The 12,538-nt window shown below is 39.3% G+C and overlaps 1 protein-coding gene across 2 annotated transcripts in view; it reads right to left on the reverse strand.

Annotated features, from left to right (window-relative positions):
• LOC148873271 (sucrose-phosphatase 2-like) overlaps window positions 1-9,484 on the reverse strand; it is a 32,353-nt gene extending 22,869 nt beyond the window's left edge. For both annotated transcript variants that reach the window (XM_088963546.1, XM_088963547.1), the window contains exon 1: window positions 9,231-9,484. The gene's annotated coding sequence lies outside the window, so the exon portion shown is untranslated. The remainder of the gene's footprint in view (window positions 1-9,230) is intronic.
• Window positions 9,485-12,538: the final 3,054 nt, after the last annotated feature.

The following is a 12,538-nucleotide window of genomic DNA, read 5'->3' on the forward strand; positions in this document are numbered from 1 at the left end:
GGTCCCATGCCACACAATATTCAGGCCTAAGTGGTCACGCATGCCTATGTGAGCCATTAAAGAAAATAGGCCTTAGGCCCATTACTAATAAGATAGTTTAAGAAGTCATCTGACATGGATCGAATATGGGTATGAAGCACCCGTCCTCTTAAGAAGATAATGTGCTTATCTAATGGATTAAATCCTAATCCAAATCTAATTTGGATCAGCTCCTAAAAGGATTAGGAGAGTGCTCTATATCAGTGTTTAGAAAACCATAACGGATCGGTCAGTTGGCCCAGTTAAATCATGACCCAAGACATTGGTCGGTTCGGTCATACCTCAATAACCGCTTTCATTCAAAAACCAGTGAAAACCAACAAACTAGCTGGTTTAACTAGTGAACCGGTTCCAATTTCATGAAATCGCTTGGGTCTTTAAATAATAGAAATTTTAAATTGTGTTTAGCAAGATTGAACCCATGACCTTTTATTTTCATATATTGCTTAATTACCATCAGTCCACCTCTTAACTTGTGTTAATTAATGACTCTTTATTGTACATATTACTTTATTATGCATGTATTTTAAAGAAAATGTAAATTAAGACACTTGAACCATAATCATTTGCTTTAAAAATTAAATAACTCAGCATCAATACACCAGATTTAAAAATATTAAAAGTTGTAAAACATATTATATATACCATTTATATGACCTCTATTATATATATATATATATATATATATATATATATATGTATGTATGTATATGCCACGTTATCATGGTTCGACCCCGGTTGAACCTCTGACCTGTGAACCTCTTCCTTCTTTGGTTCTATGTCCAGACCGATTCTCTAAACATTGCTCTATATAGGGGGGTAAGAGGGAGGGGACAAACTATCCTTTTCTCTCCACCCTCTAGCTATCTTTCTCTTCTCCCTATGCACCCCAAAAACCTAGTTTGAACCAGCTGTGGTGGGGGCTGATTTTCATTAGTCCTTTACTGTGTTTTTTAAGAAAAACATCAAAGGTTACCAGGTTCACATAGCTGCATCAATCCAAGCAAGTTGGGATTTGATTTTGCTGAAATGGTGTTGTTGAATCAGCTTCACGCATACAACTATTCCATCTTCAGTTGGAGGCCAATCTGGGTTTGATATTGGGCATGAACCACCACCACTTTGGGAGCTGCATACTATGGAATCCAATATTAAATATGATCATTTTTAAATTCGGGTTTCAACTGGTCCAAGTTCAATGCAACATCGATCCAAAAATTCAGGTTTCAAAATACCAAAAAACCGGTTCTCGGGTTAGGCTGAATTTTTTTTTTTTTCGGCCAGCAACTGTAACAAGTTCGGCCATGTTTAATCAAGTTTTTAGTCCGTCAAACAAAGGTGGTTTTATAGAAGATACAACTTTAAGGAATCTATTCAGGATGATATAGCCGGATATGAATTGTTGTGCATGGACACTTTATGGAAACTTTGAGGTCAATATTGCAGTTGAATGTAAACAATCAAGAATTTTGGTGCATTATCTCTAAGGCACTTTTAGAGGAGAAATGGGAACTACTAATGTAGGGATTGAGATAGCTAACAGCAGACTCTCAAGTTCTATAGACTACAATTGCCTTCTTTGTAAGGATTGAATTGCTGTAGAGATGCTTTTATCTCTTAGCAAGATTAGTTTCCTACTTTTTCTAATGAAAAATGGAAATGGGAACAAGGCTGCTGCTCAAACCATCTTCACCAGCCCCCAGCAGACTTCCTTTGGACTTTCAGAAGATCTACGGATCACTAGTTCCTCACTTGGGCAACGATAATACCTCAATTAAAGATGGAGCAGATCCTATCCTTGTCCAGAGACAAAGCCAAGTTGTTGGTAGAGTGTTTCCTTCATCTCTGCATTCAGCAAGCAAAGCTACAGATCTCTCCCCTTCCCCAGCTTGCACTTCAAAGGTTGTTTTGGAGGAGAATTCCCTATATAGAAGCCCTTTAGTCCAGTCTTCTGCGAAACTTAGTGTAGACCCCTTGAAGCCTGATATTTTGCGCCAATCTTTTTTGGTTCTTTCTTGTGATTCAGCTAATCTTCCCCTCTCTCCTCTTGTTTTTTCTGTCCAGCCTGCAGGTGTTTCCAGGTCCTGCCCAACAGATGACATTCCTAGCGATTCGGTGGGAGTAACATAAGAGATAGGGGATGTTGAGGCTGTAGAAGAGTCTGAGGAAGGGGAGCGAATCTGGGAATTAATAGTGATCCTTTTCGAGCAGTTGGTAGAGGTGGAAATTCATTCCAGGTTAGGATCAGAAGAAGGGGCTGAACTTATAGGACTACTATGGAAAAGGAAGAGGGAGATTAATAAGAGTGGTGCTAGAGCTAAAATGGCAATTAATAATTTTAGCAAGGATCAGGAAAAAGGACAAGAAGTAACTCAAACAAAAGCTCCAAACAAGGGGGAGGGAGAGACTTCTACAAGAAGAAAAAAGAAGATGAATAAAGTCGAAAGACTTAGGTATGGTGTGGATTATGAAAGATGAGGCACAGGAAGGAAACAGAGAAAATTGGGTTAAATTAAGCTGAATCTTTGGGCCTATTTGTTTATATTTCCATGAAGATAATCAGTCAGAATGCGAGGGGATTGCGGAGCTCAAGAAAAAGGTGTCATTAGGGAAGTCCTTAGGAAAGAGAAGCCAACCATTGTCTTAATTCAAGAGTCAAAGCTGACAGGGGTGGATAGAAGATGGGTGAGGAGTGTATGGTCAGCTAGAGGGTTAAGCTGGGCTTTTACACAATCATGAGAAGCATCAGGAGGCATCATTACAATATGGAAGAATGAAGAGATGGACTGTACTGAAGAACTAATTGGCAATTTTACAGTAACAATCAAATTGAGAAGGAAAGAGGATCGTTTTGAGTGGGCTTTAACCAATGTCTATGAACCTAACTCGTATAGGGAGAGGGATGATTTTTGGGAGGAGCTTGCAGCCATAAGGGGTCTTTGGAATGGACCGTGGTGTTTAGGGGTGATTTCAATGTCATTAGGTTCCTAAATGAGACTACCAATCCAAACCATAGGGTCACCTCTAGCATGAGAAAGTTCAACCTGTTTGTGTAATCATATGAACTGAGAGAGCTACCCATGTTGCAAGCAAACTTCACTTGGTCCAATTTCCAAGAAGAACCCCTGTGTTGTAAATTAGATAGATTCTTATTCTCTTCAGATTTCAAAACTGCTAGGAGGGGACTAACAGTAAGGGCTCTCCCTAGACCTACCTCAAATCATTGTCCAATTAGGTTATCCCATGAAAACTTAGGTGGGGGTTGTGTCCTTTCCAGTTTTAGAACATGTGGTCGCTTCATCCTGATTTTATAAAAAAAGGTTCAAGTGTGGTAGGAAGAAGACCAAGTGGAAATGTGGAATTCAGGTGGAAAGGGTATAAGTTTTATAAAAAAGCTACACGCCCTAAAATCTAGGATTAAAGCCCTGAATAAGGAGAAATTTGGGAGAGTGAAAGAAAGAAAAGAGTGGATTGCAAATAGGATTCAAGAAATTCATGGAGGTGAGGCTAGAGGTGTAAAACGGGCCGTGTCGGCCCACGGGCTGTGCCGGCCTCCGTTGGGATAACTTGGGGGGTCGGCCCGGCACAACCCACGGCCCAAGCCCGTGCGAGCCAATGCCATGCTGTGCCGTGGACCGGGCTGGTCCATGGACCAAGCCTTGGATCAAGCCTGGCCATGGACCAGGCCAAAGCAATTTATTTGAAAAGATTGAAAAAAAAAACTTAAAATTTTAATTTCATATGAATTTTGATGTATACAATTGCTTATATATACAATAATTAAATAAATTAGTATAGTAAAACTGAAAACAATTGTTTATTTTATTAATATATTATATACTATAATATATTATATAAATATAAATTTATAATTTATATAATATATTATATATTATATATATAAATAATATATATGGGCCGTGTTGGGTCGTGTCGCGGGATCGTGCCATGTTGGCCCGGCCCACGGACCTAAAACCCCAGGCCCAACACGGCCCACACAATTGTGCCAGGCCTAGCACGGCCCACGAACCGCCGTGCCAGGCCGATCCAAATTCGTGATGGGCCATGCTAGGCCACAAGCGGCATGGCCCAATTTACACCTCTAGGTGAGGCAAAGAGAAGATTGACAATAGGAGAGAGGGAAGAACGTGGAAGCTGTAACAAGAGTTGGAGGAAATCATAAGGAAAGGGGAGATAAGTTGGAGACAAAAGTCTAGGTTAAGTAGCTGAAGGAGGGAGATGGGAATACCAAATTTTTTCATACCCTAGTAAATGGAAGGAAGAGGAAGAATTTTATGGGGAGGCTAGAATGGAATGGGGAAGTGATTACAAGTGAGGAGGAGAGAGAGAGAGAGAGAGAACTTCCTGACCTCGATTGGCTTCTAGGGAATAGAGTTTTGATGGATCAACTAGAAAAGAATTTTGAGGTCCAAGAAGTAAAAATGTTGTTTTTTCAATGGAAAGATCTAAAGCCCTGAACCCAGATGATTTCACGATGGCCTTTTACCAAGATTGTTGGGATATTATAGGTGGTGATTTAATGGAGGTCTTCTCGGAATTCTTTGAGAAAGGAAAGATAAATTCGGGTGCCAATGCTACTTTCATAGCTCTGATTCCTAAAAAGGTAAATGCAAACCACCCAAAGGATTTTATGCCCATAAGCCTAATTGGTAGTATGTATAAGGTAATCTCAAAGGTTTTGGCAGAAAGAATCAAAAAGGTACTATCATCCTTGATTTCTTTGAATCAAGGAGCATTTGTGTTAGGAAGACAAATTATTGATCAAATCCTTATTGCCAATAAATGTGTGGATTATAGAAAAAGACAAAGAGAAAAGGGTCTGATTTGCAAATTGGACTTGGAGAAGGCCTATGATTTGGTGGACTGGGGTTTTTTTACAGAAAGTATTGAGAATTAGAGGATTTGAAGAGAGGTGGTGCAATTGGGTTAAGGGTTGTATCTCTTCATGCCACTATTCCATTTTGGTAAATGGGGTAGCCAAGGATTTATTCTCGGCAAAGAGAGGTTTAAGACAAGGGGACCCTCTTTCCCCTTTCCTTTTCACCTTAATAGTTGATGTTTTGAGTGTTCAGATTACTAGAGCCGATGCTAGTAATTTGCTTAAAGGGTGGAGAGTAGGAAGGGAGGGAATAGTTGTAACCCACCTTCAATTTTCTGATGACTTGACTCTTTTTTGTGAAGAATATTCGGAGGAGTTGGAAAATTTAAAGATCTTGGTAGAGAATTTTGAAAAGGTCTCCAACTTGAGAGTAAATCAGAATAAAAGTTGTGTAGTTGGAATTAATAAGCAAGAAGCATAGGTGGCATCTTTATCTAGATCTCTAGATTGTAAGGTAAGTGATTGGCCTCTTAAGTATTTAGGCTTACCTTTGGGAGGAATCGAGGTCAGGTAGCTTCTGGTACACCCTGTTCTGGAAATATTTTCAAAGAGACTAGTAGGATGGAAAAGGAACTACATCTCTTTAAGGGGTAGAATCAGTCTAATTAAGTCAACACTAGCAAATTTGCCATTGTATTTTTTGTCTACCTTCAAGTTGCCTATTAAGATTGCAAACCAGATTGGGAAAAAAAATAATGAGAGATTTTCTATGGGAACCTGGTGATTCTAAAAAGGATCATAGGGTAAAATGGGAAGTGGTGTCTAGAAAGAAAGACAAAGGGGGCTTAGGGATTGGAAATATCAGAATAAGAAACACAGCTTTGTTGGGAAAATGGTTATGGAGGTTTCCTAAGGAGCAAGAAAGTTTATGGCACAAGGTGATAAGAGTATTATTCATCAAAAAAAAAGGCGATAAGAAGTATTCATGGAATAGCAACAAATGGATGGGATGCTTGACTCGACCCAAGGGCTTCAGGCTTTCCCCCGTGGAAAGATATTGCTAGTATCCTGCCTGTTTTCTCTCCTTTCATTAGGTATGATGCTTGCGTGGGTAATAAGACTCTTTTTTGGGAGGACTTGTGGATTGGGGAATCTCTACTTAAGGATAGGTTCCTATACCTATTTCCCTTTCTTTGAAAAAAGTTTCAAATTATCTCTTCTTTTCGTGTTTCTGGGGATTCTTGGGATCTAGGACCAAGGAGAGGATTGAGGGACTCAGAAGTGGGATTGGCAAATGATCTTTTTTCTCTTCTAAACTCAATTTTTCTAGACCACTCATGTCTTGATAGTAGAATTTGGACTGAAACTTCTTCAGGTAGCTTTTTTTTATCTTCGTTTTTCTATGCTATGGTCCTCCCTTCTAACCCGATCACCTCCTTTCCTGTTAAAGAAGTTTAGAGCGCTCCAGTACCCCTAAAGGTAAGGGATTTTTGTTGGGAAGTGGTTCTCCAAAAAATTAATACATTGGAAGTGCTTCTAAGAAAGAGGCCAAATTGGTGCTTGTCCCCTCATGTCTGTAGCCTTTGCTTGAGGAATGGTGAGACGGTGAATCACCTATTAATTTCTTGTCCTTTTAGTGCTCTTATTTGGGATTGGTTCTCCTCTCTCTTTGATTGCAGGTGGACTCCCCCCTCAAGCACAGTGGAATTATTTGATCCTAGGTTTTTCCAACAACCAAAAAGAAAGGAAGGATGATGTGGAGAACGAGGACAACTATCTTGTGGGCAGTGTGGGAAGAGAGAAATAACAGGATTTTACAAGGGAAAGAAAAATCAGCTCTAGAAGTTATAGAAAGGATCACCATCAAGGCAGTACATTGGCTGAAAACTCTTGGCTTGTTCAAGGATGTCTCCATAGATGATTCGATTAGAGGCTGGAGTGTTTTAGCAAGGTCTTCTACTTCATCACCTACCATACAAGAAGTTTGGTCCCCTCCTTTGCAGTGTAATGTCAAACTGAACTTTGATGGCAGTTCTGTTGGGAACCCTGTACTTTCTGGAATAGGGGGTGTATTTAGAGATGCAGGAGGAAAAATCCCAGCTATGTATTCTGGTCCAATAGATTTGGGGAACTCGCTTAGAGCTGAAGTGTTGGCCCTCCTCCAGGGGCTCACATTGGCCAAGCAATTGGGCTTTCGACAGCTAGAGGTGGAGGGAGATTCAAAATTAGTAGTAGGTTGGCTGCAATCAAATAGTTTGGGAACGTGGTTCCTTAGACAACCTGTAAGGGAATTATTATGCCTCACAAGGGAGCTGGGTGCACAGGTTTCTTGGTCTAGAAGTCAGCAAATGCTTTAGCTAACAACATAGCACAGCAAGGGGTGAATCGGGAGGTTTTGTTTTGGGTAGTGTTGTAAGTTGTTTTTTGTTCAGGGGTCACCTTTCACTTTAGTAGATGACAGTTGTACTTCAAGATTTTTAGCTAATGAAAGTTATCATTTCCTATCAAACAAAAAAAATGGAGCTAACATTAAGATTACAAGACATATCAAAGTAAGTACAAGCTAAAGTTACTACCAACTAGCTTTCTTTACAAGGATGAATTAGTGGTAAGGCAATAGTTCTATGTCATAGTGGGATTGACCCCTAGTTCTTTTATTTCATGTTCTATTTTTATTTACATCATTTCAAGCACTTGTATGTCTTTTTTTCTGATAGTAAGGGAAATTTTCATTAACCAAAAATAAAAACAAGCACAACATTTTGTGAAGAGCACCACAAAGAATACAAGCATGATCCATAACAAAATAGACAATCCCCCAAGGCCAACATTCTTAAGAAAAAAGGTTGCAATGATCCAAAGTTGCCCACAGATTAACCCCAAATCGTTGACAGTCTAGGTTGTACTTTTTTAGATGAGATTGTTGTATTTATCATGGACTTCCCTTGTGATCCCCGTTGAGTATATTTTAGAAGATAAAAGAATTGCAGGTATATATATCTGACAACAAAATTTGTATTTTGAAAAAAGAAAGGGGGTGAAAGAAAAATACAATGACTAATGTCCTTGAGCTCACTGGTTAGTGACAATTGTTATAATCAGAGCTTGGGCCACTGCAATAGTGTGGCAGAACAGAAATAGGAAATTTAAGAAAAGTTTAGGCTAGAGGCCCTAGATCCCTCCTCACCTTGAGCATCATATTAGAATTAAAAGTGACTCGTAATCTTTTCTTCTATTGTTCATGGTAAGAAATCATATTCCATATGGACCAAAAATATGAATTTTAAGGCAAGGAGGCATCTTGATTGTACAGTATCTATATCTTGCAACAGGTTGGACAATTAAGAGGCTGGTATCGACCACTAGACAGGTCCAAGATAAGCAATGGTCACATAAATGTAAAAAACCTTTAACCATCACATATTTAGAATACAAGGGGCCTAACCAATGGTGGATCTTGACCTCATGCGACATGTGGCAAGGTATAAGTAGGCATGGGTCTTGTGTTCCCAAACCCAAGGTTTATCCTTCAGGAAAACAAGTAATCGGGATAACACTAAAAATCCAGACTATATTTTATTGAGAAACTTCAGAAAAGAGCATTTCAAAAATCAAGATTCAGAATCAATCTGATTAAAATGAAAGTTACACAACTCCAGAAGCAATGAAAACATATCCCATCAAATTATTGAGAAACAACAAAAAATAACATTTAATAACCGAATGAATTTCAAAAGAACAGTATTTGGAAACAATATAAATGTTAATTCACTTAAAAATGGCATTTAAATGCTTTACTAAAACAATCTGCAATCAACACAATTGCAGAAGGTGATATAATGATGCCTCCTACTATAGCACTCTCCTGAAATGCAGGCTCATCAAAGTAAACCAGTTTCTCCTGGTCACATCATATGTTTCCTCTATACAAAACTAAATTTAATCATTGCAAGACACAGCAGCAACACTTTAAACTGAAAATCACACCCAAACAAAATTTCTAAATGTCAATACCAAAAACAAAAGGCTCTAAGCAAACAAACACACGAGTACAAGAAAATTAGATATCAAATGAATCTAACCGCTACCCCTATACCATGCAGAGAGCAAAACACAACCAAAGAACACAAATTACTGAAAAACAGCAATCAATCATCATAAAACAAACATGCAAAAAAAACATAGAATTAAAAAAAAAAAACGACGGTTAAAATAACGATTAACTCAGACTCCTGACCTAACGATCGAAATTCCCAAATCACAGGTAGTTTCACGAGATTCTCGAAATCAATGGCCAAAAATTAACAAAAAAAAGTAGCATCCAACACTGAAACCGAAGAAAAATGATTACCAGATGATTGAGAAGCTTGGGATTCTCTTGGTCGATCGGGAGGAGATGGATGGAACCAGGAGATATCGATGCTCGTTCTCTCTATTTGTAAAGGCAACGCATTGGCTTACCAATCAATGTTGGTATGGGAAATGGATCCATATTCGTGGCGCTTCTTTTTTGCAAGCAGCAAAAAGTGCTGAGAAAATTAAATGGAAAGAATGGATTTGTCTCCTTGTTATGCTACACGTGGGAGTGGGACCCATTATGTATGTATTATTTAACTTGGTGGGACCTTCATTTTGTGGGACATCTCCATCTATTGGATCGGACGAACTCTGATTTGAAACGATGTTGTCTCAACAACCTCAGCCGTCCAAGGAGTAGTAAGGACAATTAGAACCGTTGGATGCATCATCATAGAAAGAACTGTCATAAGTCAGGTCTACCCGATAGAACCAGACTGATCGAACCAATTCTACCGGATATGGTCTATTGTTCCCGACAAATAAATAGATTGAGACTCCCGATTACTACTTGGGGTGAGACCGGTTTGCTGTTTCGAACCGATTTATATGGAGATCTCTTGGTTTTTCTTGCAATTGTTGATATATAATTTTTGTCTAAAAGGGTAAATTTTGTTGGAGAAGGTGGCCAAACATCATGTGAAGTTGGTGAGAGCTAGACGACTGAGATGGTCCATGACCCAAGCACACGACGAAAGTAAGCAGCCCCAAGATGCTTGTTAGGGGAGGAGCATTCCAATGCTCAAGTCAATTAAAAGAAAGTAGTGATCATTTAGGCCGAGCTAGTGAGGCTAAGTTGGTTGTAGTCATATGAGCTAAAGAGCTCATACATGGGCAAGAGAGCAATGTAAAGAACTTGAGAGAGTGTAAAGAGTTTGTTAGCCAAAAGTGTACCAAGAAGAGTCTCACCTTGGGCACCGTGCCCTTATATACCTGTCAAGGAGGAGTTCAGATGGGTGCCCTACAACGCTGTCCTATAATACATCTCTGCCATGTGTTGCGAACATCTCTCAATGATGACATCACCAATTTTGATACTATTATTAGGAGATGTTCCCAATACATGGTAGAGATGTTCTGTGAGACGTTGCCAGGCACTCCATGTGGGGTGCAAATGTGAACTCGCCAGGGGAGTGTCATTGTGTTCATCGCTTATGGGGCACTTATTAGCTTCTGAGGTAATCAACAATCAAGGTTAAAGGGGTGTGCAGTACGCCAGTACCATATACATTCCACGTAGACCTATTCATGGGCCGGGCTCGGGCTGGGTTTTTTACTCTTTATTAACAAAAAAATGTTAGGCTCGAGCCCAAAGCCCGACCTAATAAAAGAAATTCGAATTTTTCCTTATTCAAATGGACATTATCTATTTTAATTCAGATGTTTCCCCCCTATTTAAATGAATAATGGACCTATAAGTGAATCAACAAATTTATTAAAATGGACATCACATAGGGTTTTTACTTAGTTTTAACTATAGGTCGGGTCGGGTCAGGCTCGGGCTGGGCTATTTTGGCAAAGCCCGAACCCAACTCGAATTTTATGCAGGCCGGGCTTTTCGGCCCGAAGTTAAGCCCGCAGGCCAAAAAGCCTGTTCAAACCCGTCCGGGGGGCAGGCCGGCCCATCGGGGCACTCGGCCCATGAACATGTCTAATTCCATGCTAAAAAGCTCAAGGTCATTAGTAGATGTATAATGTGGGTTGCCCACACTATAGTAGGTTGTGCTGGACTACCATTCGGGCCTGGGTTGGCCATGCCAGCCTGGCTCAAAAGGGAATTCAGCATGGCCCATTGCATGAGCTCAAGTGAGCCTCTATAGTGCCAAGTTGAGGGTGGCATGATTTTTTTAGAAAATTTGAAACAAGATATTGAAAAAGTTAAAAAGAAATATCAAGATAGACAATAAATTTAAAAAATATATATTCTATATGAATTTTATTGTATACAATTGTTTATGTATGAAATAAACAATGACTACACGTAGTAGTTGTTAATCTAGGTGAACTAAATTGGCTCAATGACTACACACAGAAGTCGGAGGCTCAAAGGTGGTTCTCAAGGAGGAGCACTTAGATGCTCAAGTCAATCAAGAGAAAGTAGTGATTAACTAGGCCAAGTTGGTCATAGTTTTACAAACTAAAGAGACTAAGTAGGCAAGAGAGCAATGTAAAGAGATTGAGAGTTGAGAATTGGTCATAGCCATACGATAAGGGCCCAAATCAGTCCCCACAAGACTGCCCCCCACACAGAACATCCCATTCGATGTATTATTAAGAACATCTTCCAATGATGATACCATCATTTCTAGTATTATCATCCAGAGATATTCCCAATATACAATGAGAATGTGCTTGGGACGTTGTGGGAGCTGTTTTGTGGGGTGCTAATTTGAACTCATACGTTAAATTCGAAGTCATTATTGGCGGGTTTCATTTGGTGTTCGTAATGTGTCACTACTTCGCCCTAGGGTTGTGGCATGCACCTATTTTAGCTTTTGGGGCATACGAGGGTGTGCCACATCACTATTCTTTAACTTGTCCACTCTGGACATGTGGTAGTCTTTAACTCATCCAAGTGTCAATTTGTCAGGTTTCCATGTAGTAAGTTCAACCTGGGCCAGAATTCCATCAACTTGTTTTTATCAAAAAAATGAAGTTTTAAGTTGTTACTATAACATGTAATTATAGATCTCAAGTATAATTGATTTAATGGGATCATACCCGACTTTCCCAATTATTAATTGATTTGGTTCTAATTTTGTCTTATCGAACCAATTGATAATCAGTTGAGAACTGATCCACCTTATCCCAAACCAGACACGACCCATTGGCAATTCTAATTAGACAATTGAGGGTCAAATAGATTGGCAATTGGCATGTATTTGGCCCTGATAGTACCTAAAGCCAATGTCATGAATTGGGATTTGTTTTAAGTGGATCCATGCATGGATTGATAGAAGAGTAATGCCAAGGATATGACATGAGTTTGTTTTCTTACCTTGTAATAGGGGGTTCAAGTGCTCAACTTATGTTGGGCTGACCTAAATTCAACCCGACTTTTTGGGTTGCTTTGGTCAGATTAGGTTGGATTGGATTGAAATTAATGTTAGGATTAAAAAGTATGAACCCAATCTAACTTCAGGTTGGGTTAGAGTGCCAGATTGGCCCATGGGTTGGATTAGGTTGAATAGGGTCAAGATTAGGGTTAGGATGAAAAAATATGAACCCAATTAACTTTAGGTTGGATTGGAGTTGTGCGCTTTAGGCCTAAGCTAATTCATCCCAATTTGAATTATACTAGTT

The sequence above is a fragment of the Nelumbo lutea genome, chromosome 1, assembly GCF_056320005.1.
Source record: "Nelumbo lutea isolate HS-2025 chromosome 1, American lotus-T2T, whole genome shotgun sequence".
Taxonomy (NCBI): domain Eukaryota; kingdom Viridiplantae; phylum Streptophyta; class Magnoliopsida; order Proteales; family Nelumbonaceae; genus Nelumbo; species Nelumbo lutea.